General features: G+C 49.6%; 1 protein-coding gene across 1 annotated transcript in view; it reads left to right on the forward strand.

Moving 5' to 3' along the window:
* Positions 1 to 25122, forward strand: part of DPP6 (dipeptidyl peptidase like 6) — a 737488-nt gene that overhangs the window by 15157 nt on the left and 697209 nt on the right. The gene's annotated exons all lie outside the window — the stretch shown is intronic.

Below are 25122 nucleotides of genomic sequence, written 5' to 3' on the forward strand. Positions count from 1 at the left end.
AGGAATAATTGCAATGGTACGAAGTCCTTACTGCAAGATGTTGTCATTCTGGAAAGGAAGGGTGGATGGCTGGGGCACCTTTAAGGCAGAGCAGAGGGGAGCTGGAGGTGTGGAGAGGGACGGAAGGTGGTAGCCCCCACCCCCATGATCACACATGCACTGAATCTTAACTATAATCCCGTGTACTAGACACTTTACTATAATCCTGATGGGTTAATTGAGTGGTCTGGCTATGACAGCTGGACTGATGGGCCAATGGGGCCAGAGTTAACCACCCTTTTCCTCAGCGTGGCTCTGAGCTCCATCAGCCCTGCATGGCATTCCTGGAAGAACAGAAGGGTTTGGAACAAGAGGTCCTAAGGCAGGCTCCCCACCCAAGAGGACAGTAGGTGAGAGACCACAGTCCGATCTCTAGATTATCTCCAAGGGCTGTCATCTCCACAGGGTCGCACACGGAGACCCTCCAGAGCCAGGCACTGCCTTAAAATTCCAGGAGGAAATGGTTGTTGAGAAACATTACTTCTCTTGGAGGCCCTTTTATGATCAGGAATCTGAAATATGCTACCTGGTAAGTGCTTAGGACAGTGGTCAGAACGGGTCCAACTAGAAGATGAGTAAGAGTTGCTGCCGAGCCCGCTAGGAGATGAGGGAAAAACGTACACAGGTGGCTCAGCCCGAGAATTGGTAGCAGGAACCCCTGGCAAGCGTGGCCTTGGGAACCAGAGTGGAAACATGTGGAAAACAGTGGAAAATGACCAGCTATGCATCTGACTACAGCGATCTCGAAAACAGAGAACATTCTGTGAACAAAGGTCTTAAACCACTTCACACGCCGTTTCTCAAAACCTTCACCATAACGCCTCATTCCCATGACCTGTCTCTCTGTTAGCAGTTACGTCGGCAACATAAAGAAATGAATGTTTTCATTTAAAACATTCCAGAAGTCTCTTCACTCAGGCTCCCAAAACCAGCCCCCCGGGTGTATCAGCCGCGTCCTCACTTGGAGTGGTTTCTGAAGCTCTCCGTCCGAGTTGGGAAGTCTCCGCCCTCCACCAGCACACTCTCGTCTCCCGGAAACGACACAAACAAGCCGACGCTGCGTTCGGGGAGTCTTTGGAGGGTTTTCTGCAAACTCGAGATCTACAGGATCAGAGTGGCCTGGCCCTGGCTCACGGGGTCAGTGAAAGCCGTGGAAAGGTACCTCGTGCCGTGAAATGCCCGGTGGTCGACCCTGCTGCCTCAAGGGGCCAGGCGGCCGCTTGTGTGCCCGAGCGCCCCGCTGGGCCTGCCTCCAGCTCACCGTCAGGAGACGACGCGCAGCGGGTGTAGCCAAGAACCTCGAGTGTTCTGGGAAGACCCGGCCGTGTCTCTGGCACCTGGCTCACTATCTGGGTCCCTGTTACTCAAGCCTTGTTGCCTTCCAAGCACTGGGGATCACAGAGAAGGGCCTTTCCCAAGGAAGGGTGCATCGAAAGGCTTCGAGAACGGAAATACGTCTAGGGAAACACTGAAGAGACTCTCCGGTGGACCCAGCTCGCCTACAAGGCAAGGTGCAACTTCCGGGGAGTCGCAGGGATGAGAAGGGAAAGTCTGTGTCCACCTTTGGAAAAGCTCCCAGGAGTTCTGACAGCCTTGCTCCTTGGGGTGAGCGTCGCCCGTATTTCCTCTTGTGACCCCATTCTAGCTCCACATGGAAAAGTCTGAGCACACCCCATTGTTCTGAATCATCAGCTGCTGGCATGTTTCCGAGTCTTTATGGCTCCAGGACTGGCCTCTGCTCACATTCACGGAGCTCAACAAAAAATCTGATGACTGGTAGAATATAAAATTTCACTTAAAAATACAATTATGAAGAACCTAATTTAATCTAATTCTTTCAACATCAGTAATATGTGTATACATTTAACTGTCAGCTTTACAGCTCCTTTGAAATAAAATTAGGCTTTGCTAACACAGAGCTTAGGGGAAACCATGCACGGGGATTTTCCAGGCTGTCCTTTCAAAAATCGCTGCTTGTGCAGAAAAGCGTTCATGGCTAAAAAAGTTTGGGAAACTTGGAATTCTTATGAAGCTCACCTTGTTCGCTTTAAGTAAGAATGTCACACGGAATGTTAGTGCCTGAACTAGCCGTGTTGACGGCAGGATTTCTCACGTGTTTGTGTCAGTTTTTGGCAGTGACTGTATTTTGGGGGCAGGTTATGTGTCAAGAGGAGGAGATCTCCCCATCTCTGGGTCCTGCAGACACCTCTCCCTGGCGACCCGATCTCATCCCCAGGTGAGAAGTCAGCCTGTCTCTGACGGTATTAGTTTTCTGTCACTGCTATGACAAAACTCTACACTGGTCTGGGTGCCTCAGAGCAACAGACACGCATGCCCTCAGGGTTCTGGAGGTCCCACGTCTGAAATTAACATGTCACGTGCCGTGGCCTGGGGCCCCGTCCCTCCAGCCTCTCCCTTTGTCTTCCCACGACGGCTCTCCCTGTGTGTCTCTTCCCTTCTCCTTGGAAGGACAGCAGTCACACCAGATTTAGGGTCCACCCTACCCCAGCATGACCTCACCTTAATTAATTATATCTACAGGGACCATGTTTCCAAATAAGGTCACATTTTGAGATACCGGAGGTTTAGGAAGGCATATCTTCTTTTTTTTTTTTTTTTTGCAAACAGGGGCTGTTGTACAATTCAGCTTGGAACACTGACTTACTGACATTTGTCTCAAAGCAAGTTCTAGGTTATTTAAAATATTTGGAGGATTACCGTCCATCTTGCTGGAATTTTAAGGAACAATATCTTTGTCACTATATTTGACTAATGTGTTCTGTGCAGCACATCAATTATGTGATCTTACTGCCACTTTATTGGTGCTTTATTGGTGCTTTCCTTGGGGAAAAGCAATGGGGAGAAGAAGAGAGGGAACTGATTTGGGTATAAATAATTAGGACAGCCACCATGGTGAGATTATGATTGTGCCTTGGGGGACGTGCAGCCCAGCAGGGACACATCTCAGCGGGATGCAGTAAACAGGAAAGGGGTTGTCTCAGGTTAGTTCGTGCCTACGAGGCTTAGGGAATGGCAGTGAGACGTTCCAAACCCAGAGTTATTGACACCATTCTCATTTCTATGGACGGCTCACTTCATTCTGACAGGCCCTGTTCTAAGATGCTGCGTTGGTGTGGGAACCCGGACACAGCTAATTGTGTGACAGTGAAACCCCGGGAACACATACACCTGCTTCTCTTGTCCTGCTTCTGAAACACTGGTGCGTGTTACTGGCAGGACCCTTTTGCTGGAGGAGGCATGGCTTTATTCATATTTCTGATTTCTTCCCACCCCAAATAGATTGCAAACATGAATAGTGGGGACATTTGAAAATAAAGTAAGAGTAGAGAGTTTCCCGCCTGCAAACAGAAAACCTACATCTCTTCTGCACTGTCATGGTATGGAAGTGTCCAGAGTCTCATGCTTGAAGGCATCCAAACAGCACCACATCTGGGCCTAGAACCAGGGTTTGCACTCCTAGTGGGTGAAGGTGCTAGTCTCGTCATTTCTCCCCGGCTTCTAAGGTGTGGGGTGTGTGGGAGCCAGAGGGCAGGACAGGGTGCATACTGACCACTCGCGTGAGGGGCAGAGGTTCCTGGGAAGCCGGCCCTAACCTGCCTGTCCCAAGCCTGTTTCCAGAGGCGTGGCTGGGTGATGCCAGGTCCCGCTCCTCCTTTGAATTAGTAGGGTGCTGAAGTCCAGGAGAACCCCAGCCAGAACCATGGGGAGGGGTTCCTCGGGGCTACAGGGGATGTTCCAGTCTCCTCCTCCTCAGCACCGCCCACGCCTCCCTACATGGGCCTGACCATGTGTTATTTCTGTCCCTGTGCTCGCGATCCCTAGTGTTCCCGTTGGACACTCGCTGCACATTTGTGGCTACAGGAATTTCTTTGTCAAACGACACTTTGCACTCCCGCCCACACAAACCGGGTTACAGTTTCTTCTCTGCTGTTCCACTGGAAGCTTTTAGGGGAGGGAGCCTCACTTTATGCCCCCTCTTCCTGAAAGGCATTCTGGTCCCTTAATCTGGATTTAATGTCACTGCAACAGGCTCCTGAAAGGCACTATGGCTGTGGGACCATTTGCCACACCTCAAAGGAAATTGCCTGTTTTTTCTTTCTTTTCCACTGGAATCTCAGCTCCTGGGGACAAGTCATGGGGTGTGGGCTCTCCAGGGCCAGAGGAGGGCAGGAGAAACCTGTGTCCTGACCACTCCCGGCACCACCAAGTCCAGCGCTGTGCCTCTTACGGGGTCATGACTCAGAATTTGCATCGTCTGGCTCTTCTTGCCTTTCAGGTCATTCATTATTTCCCCTAACCCACGGCCCGGGATGGAAATGAGGCCATAAATGGTGCATTCCCAAGGCCTAACTTGCAGAAGGACGAGACCCTGGAGCCTCCTCCTCACAGGGCACCCCCAGAGTCGCTGGCATTTCTGCATTATTCATCGTCTCCTTCCCAGACACCTCATTTCATGCTGTGACCAATTTAAAAGAAATGAGGTTATTTTTAAGATGTGTCCTTTCAAAAAGCAACAGCCACATGTCCCTCGGGGTTTCCGGTTCCTTTCCAGGCAGTGGATGAAATCCGTGGGGGGGGGATGAGAAATAAGAGGGAAGAGCTTACCAGAGAAAGAAAGGTAAAATGTCACAAGCCATGGAAAGCAGCGCCCCCGTGCTACGCGATCCGTCCAGCCCGTCAGATGAGTAAGCGTACCCCCGGGGATGTTTCCTGCCACAGGGTGACTCTCCCAAGATGACCCATTTCGGCTGTCGGTTGGGACTCGAGCTCCGCCGTCGAGGCCTGGCTTGCAGGGCAGCCCCTCCGTCCGAAGCCTGTCTGTGGGCCCTGCCTCTCGGCCTCCTGACCCCTGGGCTTCCCTCCACCGTCCCGTGCTGGGTCTGGCCTCCAGGCTTCGATGCGCACGGTTATCTGCTGCCCCCCGTTCCTTTCCCCGGCCAGAAAGTGCGTCCCTTCCTTGTTGGTTGAGCAGTGCAGGTGCCGAGTGCCCTGTGAGGGGAGATTTGGAGACTGGGGATAGGACAGCGCCGCGCCTCCGTCCTCTTTGCTCCGGGCAGTGGGTGTCGTACACAACCTGTCCTCGCCGAGATGGCTTCTCCACACAGCCGCTCTGGTCGCTAGGTCAGAGATCTTCAAATGCGAGGGCATGTCGTACTCACCGAGGAGCCCCCCGCGTCTGAAATAGAGCCTGGGTACATGTTTGGAGCGTCGGCCCACTTGCCGGAGGATACACGGTGCACCGCGCCCTGTCGGTGTGGCCTGCGAGCAGCCGGGGACAAGGAGCAGGTGCCACCACGTTCCAACAAAGCTCTCGTCTCGAGGTCGGGGGCAGGGTTAGCACGCGGGACGCGGTTTGCGGACTCCTGGGTCAGAGGAAGCCGAGTGTCGGCATAGACGTGGGTGTCGCTTGTCTGCAGACCCAAGAGGAGCTACACCCCCTGTCGTAGGAAAAGAAACCCAACGGCCACAGCGAGAGCCACGGAGTCTGTGGCACAGAAGAACCCAGCAGCACGTGCAAAGGGGACTTTCAGGAGGAGCCCAGCTCGTGGCACAGCGCCGGGTTGACCGGCGTGAGGGAAAGGGACGGGAGGGGCGGGGTGGAACGACTCAATATACAGTCAGCCGTACACCTGAGCTCCATTTGGGGGAAATCAGATTTTCATTTCTTTTCTGTCCCTGACATTAGACATCGGCTTGAAGGGAGAGGGGGCATGGTTGTCATTTAGGGAGTTATTTGTACGAGGGCTTATCGATACAGTGCTAATAAGGCAATTTTCAAAACTCTTGAATTAATGCACCAAAAATGCCCTCATTGGGCTTCACTAAAAAGCCCCGTGAGGACAAATAATCAAACCTTCCCGTGTGTCTCAGCTTTGCTGGGCCATTCCCACTTCTGGGCAGCCCCACGCCTCCCCTCTGCTGTAAGATCCCACCCGCCTTTGAGGACCAGACTGCCCTTCCCCCTTCACAAAACACGCTGCCTTCCTCTGGCGCGACGCTGTGACATGGCTTGGAGGTGCTGACGTGCCCCGGGGCCCTGGTGGCCTGTGGCTCAGCCCTCCCTCCCCCTGTTCTGCACGTTAGCACCTGTGCTCAAGTGCCTGTCACGGGTTGGCTTGGTGGCAGCCCAGGTGGGGCCCGTTGTCAACGCTCAGGGCAGCCTCTGGGGTTGGGTCACGGCACAGCGGATAGCATGGTCCGGGGGCCTCCGAGACTGTCGCTGCCACCGTCCCAGGTGGGGTCACAGGACGGCCGTCACGCGAGGTCGCCACGCGGCCACCTCCCCGCCCGCTGCCGCGGGGTTCTCTCCACACCAGCCCGCAAGCTGACCTCGCCATTAGCGAGCTGGACGGCGTGAAGCTCCCTGTTTGCGCTCCTTCCTTCCTGCCTGTGGACACTGCTCTGTTCCTCTCGTTGCCGTTGCCCTAGGACCGGTTCGTTCTCTTCCAGACGTGAGGGATGGACTCCTGCTAAGTGATTTATGCAGAACAGTCAGACAAATGGGCTACCAGCACCAATGCGACAAAGGCACTTTGTATACTTTCGGGAACTTAAGTCACAACTTCGCCGTATCTGGAGCCAGGGGTTCCCAGCAGCCGGGAGCTTTGGAAGCCGGGCCGTGTGCGCCTACTAGGCGGTGACACCGCAGGACTGGCACCCTCTCCAGGCTGGTATTTGTGAGCGAGATGGCGCTGGTGGCATGCCGGGAAAGGGCAGGGAGTAGGACCAGGCTGGCAGGGACAGAGCTAAGCCTGCCAGTCAGCACTGGGCCCCAGAACCCCCCAGGGGCACCCCAGATGGGACAGAGCCTGACCCAGGTTCTGCTCTGGCTGGCAAGAGCCCAGGCAGGGGCTGGGGAGTCTTCTGACCCGTCTGTGTGAGCGCTTCCGAATGGGACCGGGTTTCATCCTCCCACACGGGCTGTCCTCCTGTATCCCACCTGCTCTGGGAATCCAGAACATCCTTACTTCAAATGTTGGAAACCTCCATCTCCTGCTACGGCTCTTCTTAATATGTCTGTAATCACTGGGATAAACGTCAGCCTGGCCAGGTGCCACCTTGCTCCCAATCACACCAGGGTGCAAGGAGCTGGACTCGTCCCTGCAGAGCAGAGCCCTCTGCTGGTTTGCTTGAGGGCCGGGCTGCTGGCTTCTGCTCCGAGCTGCGGCACACAGAGCACCCAGAGGGAGATGCTGGGCTCTCGACCACCCGCGGCTTTCAGATGGAAGGAGAGCTCACGTGAAGGGGGTCCTGGAGCGCGGCCTGCGAGGCTGTGGGGTTTGGCTCTGTAGAGGGGGAGTAAACGCAGAGAAAATGAGCAGCAGTTGCTACATGGGACATGCAGACGTTGTGCGGGAGAGATTTTCCCTATTCATATGATAGACTTTGCACATCACCTGTGGTTCAATTCAGGGCTGATGTCATGGGACGCAGAAGGGCTCAAGTCCGATGGGGGGGACAGATGTGCACATGAGCTAGTGAGTTGGGCATGTCGTTGGGAGCACCTAGGGCAGCCCCATCCCGGAGAACTTTCTGTGCCGATGGAAATACTGTACATCCATCCTTTCCAGCAGCCAGTAGCTATGTGTGGCTGTCGAACACTTGGAATGTGCCACTGAATTTTAACTTGTGGTTAATCTATATAAATTTAAATAGCCACCGGCGGCTGGTGACTACCATGTTGGGCAGCACAAGGCGACAGGATCAGGGTGAGAAATTTGTATTCAAATAAGGGATAGGACGATGTGTTGATTATTCCTGTGTTTGAAAACCTCTATATGAGTCTCCGGATGAGGGCGGGGATCCAGCATGTGGCGCTCCACGGATACAACAGTCCGTGCCTTCGAGCGTAACACATCACCGTATCTTCTTACTCACTGGTGGAGTATGCAGAGGGCCCTCCGGGAGCAGGAAGAGAGACACTTAATTCTGTCTCGAGGGAGCGTTTCCTGGGAGATATGCGTGCCTGCGATGACTCTTGACGGGTTAGTAGCAGATAACCATGGGAAGAAGGGGAAGGAGGGTTCTAGCTGAGGGACAGTGGTGTAAAGGAGCTCAGCACACTCAGGTCCTTGGGTGGCCCGAGGGATGGTGTCTGTGGGCCCAGTGGGCAGCAAGGAATCTCAGAGATCGTCGGGCTGTCATGTGCTCTTGGTGGCCTTCTGGCCTGAGATGATCTTTCCAAGGTGATGGAAAGTCATTGCAAGTTGAAGCAGACATGTGGCCAGGTCTTAATCGCGTTTTTAAAAAAAAAAAAATCATTCCAAGTTCAGCCTGGAGGCCAGGCACACGATGTTGGTTGAGGGGGAGAGATTTGGGGGTGGGAAGGCGAAAGCTCTTGTCAAGACGGCAGCAGCTGCCTCCTAACAGAAGCGAGGGGCAGCACAGCCACTGGATGGGGCCACACAAACTGAAATGGCATTTCCTCTGGTTGTGACATGGCGCTGACTTCTCTGGCTCTCTTTCCTTTCCGGGATTTTGTAAATAGCAGTGGTAACACTGGGAAGAAGGGGGCAAGCATCAGAGGTTTTTAAGGGGCTGAGTAGGACTGACAGAATTTGGTGATAGATTAGGCGAGAAAGGTGAGGTTGGTCATGTTATGGACTGAATTGTGCCGAATTTATACGCTGAAGTCATCCTAACCCCCAACGTGATGGCGTTTGGAGATGGGCCATTGGGAGGCAGTAGGGGTAGATGAGGCTTGGGTGTGGGGCCCTAGTGATAAGATTAGTGTCCTTGCAAGAAGAGACACCATAGAGCCCGCTCTGTCTCGGTCTCTCTCTCTCGGCCATGTGAGGGCACTTTGAGAAGGAGGCCATCTGCAAGCCTGGAAGAGGTCTTCACCAGACGCCAACCATGCTGGTGCCCTGATCTTACACTTCTAGCTTCCAGTTGTGTGACAGAATGAATCGAAGCCAGCCAATCATTGTATTTTATTACAGCAGGCTGAGTGGTCTGATAGGGTCAGTAAGAGGGGTCACTCCACCAGTGAACCCCAGGGTGTTTTCAGGGGTGTTGACCTGTGTGCCGAATGCAGTGACTGGTGGGAGGAACTGGCTGGGAGACACAAGAGAAGCCTGGACGTCGAGAGCCTGATGTGAAGGACCTGGGATGGAGAAGTGTAGGCTTTGATGTCGTTAGTCTGTTGTTGATGTTTGAGCTATGAGAAGTGAGATCCCCCAGGAAAAGTGGGTCGTGCAGTGGGAGAGGCTCGCTGGTGGACAGACTTGGGATGTTTGAAGGCGTTTACCTGTATCCAGCAGAGCAGAAGCCTGGGTTGTCACAGATTCCAAGGGGAAAATAGATTTTTATGTAAGAGGACAGCTCCGCACAGGGCAGGTGCTATGAAAGCAGCAGTGGGCCCAGGAATTTGCATTTGACAGTAGTTGGAGACCACAACCCATGCGGTTTTATGGAGCACAGGTGTGGGCTATGTTGCCAGGACCCAAACAAGGGGATATCACTAACTGGAAAATACAGGGGCTTCATAAAGTCCCGAGGTGGGCCCAGGGATGAAGACCGGAGGAGGGGAGCCTGGGAATCAGCTCCTTGCAGTCACTGGAAGGGACCTCCTGGACATGTACTGACAGCAGCTCCCGGTCAGAGCGCGCAGACCCCAGGAGTGAAGAGGCCAGGAGCGGGGGCTGCCCTGACATGGAGGAAAGAGTTGACACTTGAGCCAGGGGCACAGCGGAGGGCCGGGGGGCACGGTGGGACTGACTGGGGACCTCATTCACATCTTTACAGCCTCTGAATTGGGAATTTACCAATGAGAATTGTCAAATTGCAAAGATTTTTGGTGTCCCCTGCACATACACATGCATATGCATGGATGGGCACATACGGGTGTGCACGCACACACACACACACACACACACCCCTCTTGTGAGAGAGAGAAAGAAAACAGCCATGACAAACATGCCAACCCTTAAGTCTCAGGGCCTGTCTGAGGCAAGACGCTGCACGGCGGGTTCCTCATGCTAGGGTCAGAAGTCAGAGCGCAAGATCGTGAAGGGCGGGGGCTGTGTCCGGGGATGGTTCCCAAGATCCATTTCTAAATTATCTTTATACTCGGCACTGAAAATAGGCTCGATCATTGTTTTCTTGAATAGCAATAAAGCTAAAAACAGAAAACTCAGTGAAGAGGGGTCTCCGGTGTTAATGACACTTTGTAAGGGTTAATATCTGGACCCAAGTTTGGGAAGAAAGCACATTTTGAAAAAGTGCAAATGATATTTATGAAAACACTTGGCCCATTATTCATTCATATTTTCGATACTTCTTTGGAATTCAGGGTTGTCACAGAACACGGGTCATTGTTCTCTTTTAATAATACTGCATTTCATAAGGAAGAAATGTTCCCATGTTTGACACGGTCCGATGTATTAGTAAGTCAGTGTTTACTCTGTTTCTCCTTAAAGAGGTGTTTTCCTTTTTTGTAGAAACGTAGCTTTGCAAAATGCCTAGTTATATGGAGGACTTAAAAAGAAACCTGTCTTTCTCGAATTCAGTGCACCTGTAGATGCTGATAGTACTTCAACTAAGCAGACACCAGGAATTCAGAGGAAGCAGCAAAAAAGAAGGAAAAATCCTCCCCTCCCCCGAACCCCGTGCTGGGGACAGGCGGTCACTGTCATTCATGGTGCTTCACAGTCTGCACAGACTGGCGGGTGTGGTGAGGAGGGGAAGAGCCTCCAAGGCCACTCAGATCCTGGCTCTGCCACAGATTAATGACAGCGAGGAGAATCTTGAAGCCTCAAAAAAAAAAAAAAAAAAAAAAGAATCTTGAAGCCTCAGCTCTCGTTTCTCTTTTATGAAATGAGGCACATGAATACTTTTATCCCTCACGGGATAGCTGTGATGTGTCTGTTGATTTGCAAGAAGGCCCTGGAAAACTTTCAGGGGTTCTATGTGATCACTTACACGATGTGCTAGTAAGTGGATGTCTTAGATCTAATACTTTTGGGGCACCTGGGGGACTCAGTCTGCAAAGCGTCTGCCTTCGGCTCAGGTCGTGATCCCCGGGTCCCAGGATCGAGTCCTGCGTTGGGCTCCCTGCTCAGTAGGAGTCTGCTTCTCCCTCTGCCGCTCTCCTCCCCAGCTCATGCTTTTTCTCTCAAATAAATAAATAAATAAATAAATAAAATCTTTAAATAAAAAAAAGATCTGATGTGCTTGCTTCCAAATTTCCCTTCAACTTCTGCATTTGCTTCTCCTCGGTTTAGTTTTCCTGAATGACACATTATGGTCATGCAGAATTCTTACAGAAAATAACCAAGCCAGTTCTCTTAATTAAAATCCATTTTAAACCAGAATGGCCCTCCTATTGCTGGAAAATTAAAATTAGTAGCATAGAGCGTTATTCAAATATTTTGGTTAATTGAGGGTGTGGGAAACTTTCGTATTTGTAGTGTTCATTCAAACTGCGTCTAATGAAGTGGATTATCCACGGACCAATCTCTTGAAAATTGGCTAATGAGCTATAGTATATAAAGATAATATCATGGAACTAGTGGTAGATATTCTTTCTTAGTGCTTTTAAACCATCCTTTGTGATAAAATGCAGGCTTGAGAAAGATACATGATATGGAATAGGAATGCTTTGCTACGAAAGCAGTCAAGAATAACATAGTATAAAATAGTAGCTTATTTTATATGTGCAGGCATGTGTATTTTGCTGATACCAACTCAGTGATCTTATGACAAACTTCAACTCAAGAGGCTGAAACAGAGCGAACTGACTATGTCACTCGGGGTTTACAGGGGTGATCTCTAACAAGGGAGTTATTTGTATGGGTTCTGTTCACTGACTGTTGACATTTATCTGGGGCTTGCTGGAAAAAGGAGAAAGAAAAGATTTGCCATTTGCCTGCTGTGTGCCAGGCATTTTAATCCAATCTGACTTTATCCCTGTAATAACCCAGTGGGTAGGTTTTATTATTCTCATTTTTCAAATATGGAAACTATTGAGCCTCAGAGACATTAAGTGACCTGCCCAAGGCCTCCCGGTTGCTAGAAGCGGAAGCATGATGAGAACACGGAACCCATGTGCCTTCCACTCCCCTGGCTCCCATCTCAGTACCAGACCTTTACCCTTAGCTCCAGGAGCTCAGCGTTCGTCAAACTAAAATGGGGGAACAAGTTTATGGAAACTTCCAAACAATACATAAAGGAGGGAATTATATAATGAACTTGTTATATTCATTACCCGGCTTTGTAATTATCAACACTTGGTCAGTCCCATCTCCTCCATTTTACTACCACTCTTAGTTATCTTGAAGCAAAGCCCAGGTGTCATGTAGTTTTTTCCCATGACAAATATTCTATCACACGAATGGCCTGGTCCTGTGTGTGTCCCCATTTTATGCCATGCCTTCGCACGAACTCTGCGCTAGGATGTCTTTCACATGAGCACGTACCTCTCTCATTAACAGACAAACAAAAACCAGATGATTGGGGAAAGGGGAGGGGTTTTCTTCTTTCTTCGACTTCCCTAAGCATTGCAAGGAAAAATCCAGCTAGTGAAATTAGCCTACAAATCTCAGTCTCTTGGCAACAGAAGAATCAGCAGGTTGAAGCCAGCAAGTGCAGCCCCCGTGGTAGCTGAGTTCTGCACCCGGGCATGACGCACACGCTGCTGGAGGTGGGAGGTGTGGGAGGCAGGAGGGGTTCTGCACTTTGCACGTGTGGACAGCAGAGGGCAGAGCGCACTGACTCCAGTCTGCTTCCAGGGTTTAGGGTCCGTGCAGCGAGGGTTGAAGAGGAAAGCACAGCCTGTGAAGGAGTGTTCCCTCGCCAGTAGCCGGGGATTAGTACGTAGGGGAGAACGGGCCAGACCGAAAGGTCTGCAGCAGCCTGACGCTCTCCTCGTTGCCCTTAAGTTCTGCACATCGGTTCAGGATTTTCTTGAGAGGCTCGTCCGTGAAGAAGCAGAGCCTTCTCGATGATGTTTATTTCGGGATAAACAGAGCCCTGTCCGGAGGCCTGGCCCTCCCAGCCATGCTGACAGCAGGCCGAGGGGCTCTCAACAGAAACCTCCTGGGTTCGCTCACACCTAAAGGAGTAATTCTGAGTGACGGGCAAGGATTTGATTCTGTTAAGTCCTGGAAAGCTCCCTGATGGTGCATTTGTAGTGCACGGGTCTGCCCTCCTTCAGGCCCATGTTGCAGGGTCCGCCAGGTCTCTGTCTACATATCACCCTTCCAGCAGGACAGGAAGCGTGGGCAGTGGGGAGCTGCCTGCCGTGATGGTGTTGGTTAGCTATGAGCTGTTGCATGCAAGTATAGTGGTGTTGTTTTTCATTGTTTACCAAGGGCTGCTGGGCTGCACTGAGTCTGATGTAGGTGTGGCTGGCCTGTAAGCTGCACTTCCTTACCCAGGGGACGCGTCCAGAGGCTGCTTACAGTATTTGTCCTTCATTCTTGGTGGGCTGATCCGTGCAGATGGAGAAACGCATCTGTCTGAAGCCAGACCAGCTCTGACTCTGGTCTGCACGGTGACTGAGTGCTGTTCTCATGGGGACTCCAGGCTAGAGGGGGAACTGGGGGACCCCCTTGCTCATGGGCCCTCTCAGCTACAGAGAGGCCTGATAGCCATGAGCAGCTGGGGGAGTGTCCCTTGGCGTCCCGATGATCCTCCTGCCTCCAGCTTGTCGCCGTTGCTGGCTCACATCTGCAGTGTAGACAACTTGGTGTGGCTGCCCTCAGCTCACACCCACCGCCATCCCTTGGGTCCCTAAAAGGAACAGCTCAAATGTGGCATTGCTAAGTGTGGTGGGCACATTCTTCCCAGCCAGGGCCCTGCTCAGCTCTCAGGACCACACGGCACTGCTTGACATGGGTCCGGGCTCTCGGCCCTATTCCGGTACCTTCCATGGTCTCCTGCCCCCTGCCTGTGTTTGCCCTCTTCCCTCTGACCGGAATGGCCTTTCTTTGGTGAACCCCTACTGGCCTGCCTCCTTCTCCCCTAAACCCCATCCGTGCCTGGAAGAAAGTATTTTCACAGCCTCCGCTTCCTCTAATGTCCACGATCTCCAGGTTATTCCATAATAACACCTTCCGGTTTGTGTGGTCAATTATTTGCTTCAGTATTGGCCATGCCCACCAGCCCTTGAGAATCTCAAGGGTGAGGACTGTTTCATATTTATCTTTGCACAAAATAGGTGCTTGATGCATATTGCCATGCATAACTGGGTGGATTTCAGTGAAGGTTCTAATATGTAAAGGCCAGTATCGGGAATAAGACCTTCAGTTTTTGGCTGCAAATTTCCCAGCATTCGTTAGATCTAGTTCCTGGCATTAGATAAGGATCCTAAGGGGAAACTGGTGTTCATGGATGGGAAAGCCTGCTCTTCTTTGATGAACTGAAAAAATATGTTATTATTTTTAAAAGATGTCGTCTCTCTACCAATTATTTGATAAGTCAATTTTTCTTAATAAAAATGTTGATTTTTTAAAAAAAGATTTTTATTTATTTATTTATTTATTTATTTATTTATTTATTTATTCAACAGAGATAGAGACAGCCAGCGAGAGAGGGCACAAGCAGGGGGAGTGGGAGAGGAAGAAGCAGGCTCACAGCAGAGGAGCCTGATGTGGGGCTCGATCCCATAACGCCGGGATCACGCCCTGAGCCGAAGGCAGAACGCTTAACCGCTGTGCCACCCAGGCGCCCTGTCTGTTGATTTTTTTTAAGTAAGTCTCAGAAATATAGGGATTCCCTAGGGGAAGAGAGCTATGTGTGCCCATAATTGGTTAAAAATGCATAGGTAGAAACCTGGGGATACATATACCCGACAGCCACCAGAGGTAACCTTTGGGGAACTAGGGCAGGGAGAATGAAGATAGTATTTTTTATGATCTATACGGTGTGAATTGTGAATTTTCGCCTATATTAGTTAATGAATAAAGTAAGGTGAGGACAAATACTGGGGAAGCATAAGAGTCCAAGACTAACCAAGACAATCGATAAGAACATTTCTGTCTACCTAGATGTCAAGACTTATGCTAAGTCCTTAGTAATTTTGATCACTGTATGCAGAGTGGTGTGGGGATAGACCCACCAGGGGACCGGACAGAAGTGGCCACAACAGCTCACAGTTCCTACTATGTGCCACGTTCTAGTTTAGACAGTTTTCAAACCTAAATTCACTCAATCCTTATAGCCACCCATGAAGCAGAATTTATAGTTCCCATTTAACACTCCAGGAAAACTGGGAAAAGGAAGGTAAAAAGCCAACTGTGAATGAGTCATTGGCATAAGAGAGAAGTGTTGTCAAAAATCGATGGGAAAAATGTTATTTCATAAATATAAATTATTTATCACTATATAAGAAAATAAAATTAGTTCCTTCCTCATGCTATACTGAAAAACAATGCAGAGAGATTAAATAATAAAATTTTTTAAACTTTAGGAGAAAATACAGAACATTTTTATAGAATTGGGCCATGGAAAGTTTTTTTAAACAATACACACAAGGTACAAATCATAAAAAGAAAAAATGAATATTTTTCCACATGATAGAAGCCAAGAGAGTAAAAAAGCAAACCACAGACCAGTTGAAAATATAACTGTACATAGAATTGATTTAGAATTAGTATTCAAAACATATAAAGCTCTAGAAATCAGTAAATAATGAACAACTGAATAGGAAAATAGGAAAGGCTTCAGATTTGGAAACCAGAATATCTAATTAACTTAGCAAAAGAGCCCCAATCTTACTGGTAGTTAGAAAAATGGAAATAAAAATAACAAGCATAGATTATATTTAAAAATTATGAAGTATCTAAAAGAAAAACAAAGCCGGATGTATCACAATTCCAGAATTCAAATTATATTACAGAATTGTAGTGATCAAACAGCATGGCACAGGCACAAAAATAGACACATACATCAATGGAACAGGGTAAAAACCCAGAAACAAACCCACAATTATATGGCCAATTACTCTTAGACAAAGGAGGCAAGAATATGCAGTGGGAAAAAAATAGTCTTTTCAACAAATGGTCTTGGGACAACTGGACAGTTGGTCTTTGGACCAACAAATGATCTTGGGACATGCAAAAGAATGAAATTGGACCACTTTCTCACACCACACACAAAAATAAATTCCAAATGGATGAAAGACCTAAATGTGAGATCTGAAACCACAAAAATCCTAGAAGAGAGCACAGGCAGTAATTTCTCTGACATCAGCGTTGAAACATTTTTCTAGACATATCTCTTGAGACAAGGGAAACAAAAGCAAAAATAAACTACTGGGACTACATCAAAATAAAAAGCTTCTGCACAGCAAAGGTAACAATCAACAAAAGTAAAAGACAATCTACGGAATGGGAGAAGATATTTGCAAATGACGTATCTGATATAGGGTTAGTATCCAAAATATATAAAGAACTTAACACCAGAAAAAAAAATCCCATTAAAAATGGGCAGAAGACATGAACAGACATTTTCCAAAGAAGGCATCCAGATGGCCAACAGACATATGAGAAAGTTCTCAGCATCACTCATCATCAAGGAAATGTAAATCAAAACTACAATGAGATATCTTCACATCTGTCAGAATGGCTAAAATAAACAAAAACAAAATGAAACAAAAACAAGAAACAATGGGTGTTGGTGAGGATGCAGAGAAAGGGGAACCCTCATGCACTGTTGGTGGGAATGCAAACTGGTACAGCCACTCTGGAAAACAGTACGGAAGTCCCTCAAAAAGTTAAATATAGAACTACCCTATGATCCAGTAATCCCTCTATTGGGTATTTAGCCAAAGAAAATGAAAACACTAATTTGAAAGGATACATGCACCCCTGTGTTTACTGCAGCATTATTTACAGGAGCCAAATTTTGGAAGCAGCCCAAGGGTCCCTCCATATATGAATGGATAAGGAAGATGTGGTATACTATCTCTCTCTCTCTCTCTCTCTCTCTGAATGGAATATTACTCAGCCATAAAAAAGAATGAAATGTTGCTGTTTGCAACAATGTGGATTGGGTTAGAGAGTATTATTCTAAGTGAAATAAGTCAGTTAGAGAAAGACAATTATCATATGATCTCACTCATGTGTAATTTAAGAAACAAAACAAACTGAGCAAAGGGGAAAAAAGAGAAAGAGAGAGGCAAACCCAGAAACAGACTCTTGATTCTAGAGAACATTTGGTGGTCACCAGGGGGAAGGTTGGTGGGGCAATGGGTGAGACAGGTGAAGGGGATGAAGAGCCCACTTACTGTGATGAGCACTGAGTTATATATGGAACTGCTGAATCACTATATTGTACTGACACTGACATTACACTGTAAGTTAATTATACTGGTATTAAAATTTTTTTAAAAACCCAAAAAACAAGGAAATGAAGTACTGAATGCACGCTACAGTGTGGATGGATCTTGCAAACCTTGTCTTTGAGAGAAGCCAGTCACAAGGGCCCACATATTGTGTGGTCCCATTTACATGAAATACCCAGAACAGACAAATTTAAGGACGGAAAATAGACTAATAGTTGCCTAGAGCTGGAAGGGATGGGGTGCGGAGTCAGCTAAGGGGTGCTGGGTTTCTTTTTGGAGTAATGGAAGTGTTCTAATATTGGTTGTCTGATGGATGGACAACTGTGAATATACTCAAAGCTGCCGAGCTGTACACTTTAAATGAACGAAAATGACTGAAGCCTCTAAAATTTTGATACCGTGGACCAAGAGGAATTTGCACGTACTGTTAGCGGTAGGAGTGTGTACAGTTAGTCCTGAGAGCGGTTTGCACGTAGCTGCTAGAGTCCGAGTTGTTTGTATGCAACAGCGAGCGATGCCCCCTGCAGACTGTTCCCTAGAGTAAGCGGTCGTGCGCAAGTACGAGTCAGTGCGTGGAAGTATTATCTGCAGTGACAGGAAACAAAGCAATTTAATGTTTTTAAATTGAGGAATGCTATGTCATAGTAACGTATTTACAAAATGGAATATTATACAGCCTTTGAATGAATGCACCAAGGCATCCGTTTGCATTACCGTAAACATCCTGTAAACGGTACGAAACATCAAGCTCAAATTTGAGTTGTACAAACAGTTGTTTATCGATGCTGACATGTGAAGGTAAAGAGTAAAGACCCAGCATAAAAAGACACTCAAGTTCCAGGCTGCAGGTTACTGGGGGCGGGGGCGGGGGCGGGGGGGGATTCAGGTCGTGGTGGGTATTTGGCTTCAGTGGTTTTATAAAGTTTTAATTGAAAATTTCTATTATTATAAATGCAACCAAGTGTTAACACGTTAAACCATGAGCGTGTTTTATCTTTTGTGTATGAAATACAATCTCTATTTCACAATTTTAAGAAAGTGAAGAGGAGTTCTGAAAGAAATCTAGTTAATTTGGAAACACAGTTCAAATCGAGTCGTGTTGGCTTCAGTGGGAAGAGGGGGATGGCCGGCGTGCAGCGTGGCCTGCGTGTTCCGAGGATGGGATGTGACCCGAGGGCGGTGCTCTGACCATCCAGGGGCCCTTCTGAAGCAGGGTTGGTCCTTGAGATGCTGACGAGTGCCTGTCAGATGCCACCAGCCCATGTGCGTCCCTTCCCTTCTCCAAGTTAGTGGGGACAGGCTGGTCGTATGTCGCAGGGCCTCATACGGCGTCTTCTCCACTGGCCGGAAGCCGGAAGGGACCAGACCAGGCAGGGAGGGTAGGGTCAAGACTCAGGAACCAGGGACCTGTGACGAGTTCAAGCTCATCCTAGAATTAAGAGTGGGGCCCTGAGCCAGTCCCCCTATTTCCTCGAAGAGAAAAGCAAACCAAGAGATGTGTGTGTTGGAACTGACAACCCTCCCTGAGCCTACACCCCCTCTAGATGACAGCTGATGTTAATGCTCCCTCCCTCCCTAAATCTGGTTAATAAAACGTACATGCATATGCCGCTTTGAAAAATAATTCAGTACGGAGGGGAAATAAAGTAAAATGTTGTATAGCGAAGTCCCACGTGCTTCTGCCTGTGAGCGTTCTGGCCTCAAGGCCAGCCGCGTCCTGCCGTGGGGCGGGCTGTCGCAGCGAGGATGTCAAAGCTCACTCCCCCGTCACCTGTAGCCTGGAACTCGTGTGCACCTTTTTATGTTGGGTTTTTACACGGTGAAGACCATGTGCCTTGCTGCTTAGCGGGGAAGGCGCCATGGACTGGGAAAGAAACAGAGAGAAACTGTGTGATGAGACCCAAGGGGACCCGTCAGAGGAAGTCTGGAAAACAACAGACAACTTGCCCCCTACCCAGAAATAATTTCGGTATCTGATTTTTACCTGTAGGTTTATCATAGTTTTTAAACACAGAGGAAACACCATAAAATCTTTTTGAACAGCCTTTTAAATAAAATTTATTGAAACCTCTGCGTTTTCATGTTCTTCCATTGAAAGTAGTGTTTGGCGTTAAGGATGTGAAGGTATAGCTGTGGCGATTTAAGATCCGTTGGGATCGTCTCACTGCTGGCGTGCTCCTTGGGCCTCTGTGCCACGATATGTTACCGAGACAGAACGTCTGGAAGGAGGACACCGGCTTCTGTCCCCATAACTAGCTTGTTCGGTCCCCAGGCCCTTTATGTGTCGTCTTGTGTGGACTGTCCTTCCTTACTGAAGGGCCACGACCTGCAATGCTGGGGGTTTAGTGCAGGGAGCCCGTTGGAAGCTGAGGGGTGCCGCGAAGACCTCTCACGGTGCAGGGAGGTCCGCATTGCAGGCCCCTCTCTCGAAAGCTCGTGGAGACCCCCCACTCCTCGTGACGGCTGAAAAACACTCAGTTCAGAATTGCCATTTCCTTTGTTGGGGATTTCATTTTCCCCCAAGAGTTGTTTTTATTTGGCCAACTCTGAGAGCAAAAAATGATGTATCTTTCTTAAAAGTAACTCCTGAATGGATTCACATAGAAGGTAGTTTGCCCACACAGATGGTAGTTTTTCCTGCATAGACAGCCCTAAGTAGACCACAGATCTAATCTCTGTGATTCTTTTATAAATACCCTGTCGCCGACCACTTCCTTCCTTCATAACCTCACTCTCTCCGTAACTCAGCCCTGAATGCACTCCCCGCACGATTGCATAGCTTATCCCTGAATTGGGACCGTAGATTTTAATTTACCTTTCCAACCAGTTAGTAAGTGTGCTGAAGGTGAATGGTGTCACGGCTCTCGGATCCTTTAGACATTCTAGCACCACGCTGAGAACGTGATAGATGGGGTGGAAAAAAGTACGTGGGAAGAAAGATCACAGAATAAATTCATTCTTCCTTAATTTATGTTGCAGCTCTAAGTTCGGCGTGCACGTGTGAGCACATGCTCGTGTGCGCACACACACACATATCACATTTTTGGCTTCATTAAACTTACATACATCTGACACCCCAAGACAGAGCAAGACTCTGCAATGTCAGAAAATTTAAAAATTCTCTTAGGTGACAGGGAATACGGGGGCAAAGTTAAGCTGCTGAATTATTCCCCAGAGCTATTAAGCGACAAAGTTGTGGGCTGGCTAGGCCCGTGCAAGCTGGAGCATAGTGCTTAGTTAAGGGGTTGTAAAAATTAGAAACCAGTGTAGGATATAAATTAAGACTATCTGGAGGCTAGAAGGATTTGGGGGTTGTTGTTGTTGTTGTTAAAATATTCAGCGGACTCCTGAAAAATAATGAGTGGTTGCCATAGCAACCGTGCTTCCACAAGACACACAGAGAACATGAAAAGGATTGGAATCAAAGAAAGCCACCTGGTTTTAGACTTTAATTTTGGAGAAAGAAATTCACCCCAAATGATTTATGAACAAACCCTATTTTATTTTCCTCCAAAATTATTATAGGAAGAAAAACATGTCTCCTTTCTTTTTTTTTTTTTTAAATTCCAAACACTGATGGGAATTCCAAAGGGAGCAAAAGCAGGGTCTTTGCATCTGGAAGTGTCCCACCGCCTCCACACACCTGCTCAGGCCCGGGGAGCCGGTCAAGGATGCCATTTTGGGGGTGGCTGTCCTTAAATGCCAACACACAGATTTTCGCTGAGCATCCGTTTCCTGTTCACGGTCCCTTTGAAGGGGTCTGCGTCTCATGGCCTGGCTCTCCAGTGGTTGCTGGCCAGTTGGCTAGACCAAAAGCACGTGTGGGAGGCCGTGGAGAACACGCAACCACCCAGTGAATGAAGACGGGGGGCTGCTGAAGAGGGAAGGAGCATGGCTTGGAAGAGAAGTTCAGAGTGAGGGCCAGGTGGGGCCTGAAGTTTTTGCCGGAGGGATGATGGAGAGGGTGGGAGGGTTTTTCTGGGGTGGGCCAGGTGTGGTGCCCAGGGCAAGGCCCAAGCTGGCCTGGGTGAGGTGGGGTCAGGGACGTGCTGGGACAACGGGCAGAGACTGGCAGGTATGGTGTGACTGTGGGAACGTGGTTGGCGGCTTCAGGGTCTAGAGTCTGAGACAAAGGTCAGTGACAGGAGTGGCCTTTCTGACAATGGGGTCAGGTGTCCCCCGACACTCTGAACGGGCTCCAGCTGCCCTGGTGGGTTCTTGGGTGCTGCCACCGCACCCTCACTGTCCCTTCTGCTGCTCCCCATTCTAGTCTTTGTGCTCACACGTGCCACACACCCATCACTCCATGAGGCTTGGTCCCCGGGGCTTAACAGTTGTGTTGCCAAAATACAACTTAAAGGAGGTGCCAGGTGAGGGGAGTAGTCTGTGATGCGGTTCATCAGTCGGGGTTCCCGGGAAGCAGAGGGGCACCCAACTTAGGACAATTCCAGGAGAGTTTTAAACAGGCACCAAGTGCCAGCTGGGGAGCAGGGTGCAGAGGAGCCACAAGGAAAGACATGGGACCCTGTTGCCACGGCAGGTGGATGGGACAGGGAAGGACCTGCCATCAGAAGCCAGAGGAGAACGTTGTGTGGAGAAGGGACACAGGCGGTGGGGGCGACCCCAGGGCGAGGGAGCGGCTTTGCTGTGACCTCCTGGCAGCCCACCCTCTGGCTGGGGAGCAAGGTCGGCTGTGGATGTCGTGCAAATAGACCAGCCTGCCAGGGCAGGGAGCGGGACGGACCAGGGACTCTCATCCAGGGAGGCCTACGTGGTGAGGACACTGGTGCCTGGTAGCCCTTAACGTCTTTGTGACTTTCTCTCTTTCCCAAACTCCTGCAGCCAGTGCACGAGACCCTGGGAAGGTATGAGCCTTGGTAGCACCCATAGCCTGGCGCCCGTGGGGAGTGATCCCATCTGCCCAGCAAGACCAAGGAACTTACTGTCCTGTGGGGACACTTCTGAGAGTGGATGCACTAGTAATCTTACACCAGGACAATAGGCACAAGCTAGTCTGGTCCTAACAAAATGGGGACATATGGTTACCTTATCTCTGCTCCCCTCCCTCACAACCACAGTGTCCCTGCCACATACACCAGGAGAGGCTGGAGGATGGCATGGTCCCTGTGCCTTGAGATGGGCTGGCCAATGAGATCTTCTAGAAAACCTGAGCCTTGGGCATGATCCGTGGTGGGATTCAGTCAGACAAGAGTGAAAATCAAATTGTGTTAGGAACAGATAATCGTATCTAATGCTCTGAAGAGAAACAAACAGATCTGCTCAATACGCTATTTAGGGACACACCAGAACCTTCAGAAAGTGCCTTTCAATGCCAAATGCTAATTATAAGAGGGAACATGTCTTTCTGTAGTTCCAGCTTGTTGTACAAAGTGACAGCTCTTGGTGCTGCCAAATGAGGTTGCCTGTTCTATGTCCTGTAGTAATATGGTGTGTATAATGGAAAATCGATGTTTACTTTTAAGGTCATTACTAAAGGCCTCCTGGGGTCACCCTTTCCCTGGACAGGTCTCCCTACTGCTCCATATTAGAAATCAGCTTGAGGCCTGACCTTTCCCTGAAACCCACTGGAAACTCTCCTGGACTCTACAGTCGCTCAGGTAACTCTGGCCCTCAGGGCACCTGTCCACAGAGCAGGAACTTAAACTCTGAGCAGCACAGAAAAGCCTGGATTTAACTGTCCGGGGAGGTGGGGTGCTGGTCAGAGCTGGAACCAGGTCCCCCTGAAGAGCTGTGTAGCCTTTGGGCCTCAACAATCACTGAATGAATAAATGAATGAATGAGAATGAATGAATGAACGAACCTTATTAAGTGTACACTCAGCATCTGCTTGGATTGCGGAACACTGCGGAAGGTTCCTTATACGTCCTCTGTGTTCATCGTCGCTGCAGTTTCCCTGTCCGGATGGGTTTGATACTCACTACTTCCAGATTTATAGATGGGGAAATGGAATACCAGGAGCTTTGGGAAATGGCTCCAGGGCTGAGGACTGACTTCGAGTGTTGGAGAAAGCACAGTGGCTCTTGGAGAAGCACAGCCCTTTCAGGGAGAGGTGGTGGGAAGGTCACGTGACTCCAGCAGCAGCCCCCTGGGCAGCGGCAAGAATCCCACCAGTGGTGTTGGGTGGGCGACAAGAAGTGTGGGAAGCGCCCAACCCCCTGGAGGCACTCATTCCCGACAGCTGGCGTCCCCCTGCACTTGACCGCCTATGGATGCACACCGCACTCTCACCCTGAGGGCTGGTCTCTTCCAGCTTGCTCAGGCCCCGCCCTGCCACTGCCCCAAATCCTCCTTAATGAGATCCAACGTCTACAAACCTTGGGAAGAAAAGCACTGAGATAAAGGACTCACGTTTGTTTTGGATGTGGCTGTGTGCCTGTGGCTGGCTGGTTTGAGTGGCTAAGGGTCGGTGAGAGGTTGTGCATCTCTCGGGTGTGCTTGGCTGCTGCGCTGATCTGATTTTACCACCTGCCCTGAGGGATGGGGCCACGGAGGCCCTCCGTGGACAAGCAGTGGGCCGGCCACTCAGGTGAGCAAGCTCTAACAAAATACTCAACTCACGTTCCTCCCTCCGTGCATCTCCCTTCAGGTGCCAGGAACTGCGGAGTAGCCCGAGGGAGGCTTATGAACACGAGGCTCCCGAAGGAGAGGCGTCACCCCAAACCCCCTCCCCAGCCTTTCGTCTTTGGCTCCTACATGCCCACGCCTCCCCCACCCAACTTGGCATCTCTTCCTTTTGGTTTTCTAATGGCCCAAACCACAGCTCGGAATTCTGAGCACTGCTCAACTTCAGGGTTTCTAAGATCTAGTCGTAGTTGGCTATGGGAACAATTCAAGGGATTTAGATTGGAAGTTTGAAATGGAGGAAGAAGAGCGTACAGACCTCACCTTTTCTCACCAGCCCTGCCAGCCCAAGGCATCTTTCCATCAGGAGTGAGCCAGGCTCCGTGCGGCCCCTCCAGCCCTCCTTACCTGGGCTGGCTGCAACCTGTTGGCCAGTCAGCGTCATCCACCAAGACCGCCATGAAGGTGTTCCTCCATCAAGGCTTAAGGGGATGCGGGGACACAGCAGAGCTGCAGCCTCATGCAGTGTGCTGTTTCCTTGGACCTTGGACAGTGAGCTGTGTTCTGAGAAGTCCAAGAAACATATTGTCATTAATATGGGGCTTCCGGGTTCATAATGTGCTTTCTTTTCTTTTTTTTTTTTTAAGATTTTATTTATTTATTCAACAGAGATAGAGACAGCCAGTGAGAGGGGAAACACAAGCAGGGGGAGTGGGAGAGGAAGAAGCAGGCTCATAGCGGAGGAGCCTGATGTGGGTCTCGATCCCATAATCAGGACCACGCACTAAGCCGAAGGCAGACGTTTAACCGCTGTGCCACCCAGGCGCCCCCATAACGTGCTTTCTTGGACCCTAGTTGTCTTCCACGTGGGGCTGGGGAAATTGGGTCTTATCGTATAGCTGGAAAACATCCCTGCAGTTGAGACTTTCATGTAATCTTGAGTCACCATATTGCATAGCTGGAACATTCAGTGGGGGTTCGTGGAATGCACAGACCCACTGGGAGGTGGGACCCTGTACCTCGGATAGTCTCCAGGTGTGCTGGGGAGGAAAGCAGGGTCATAGGTCCTTTGTTGGACTCACCCTCTCGGCCAGTCTTGTGACCACAACTCTGGGGTGGTAGGAAGCCTTTCCTGGCACCGTTGCCTGAGGCTGGCACGGCCATCCGCTTTGCTGTCTCTGGTGACTTTGCTC

The sequence above is a fragment of the Ailuropoda melanoleuca genome, chromosome 1 (assembly GCF_002007445.2).
Source record: "Ailuropoda melanoleuca isolate Jingjing chromosome 1, ASM200744v2, whole genome shotgun sequence".
NCBI lineage: Eukaryota > Metazoa > Chordata > Mammalia > Carnivora > Ursidae > Ailuropoda > Ailuropoda melanoleuca.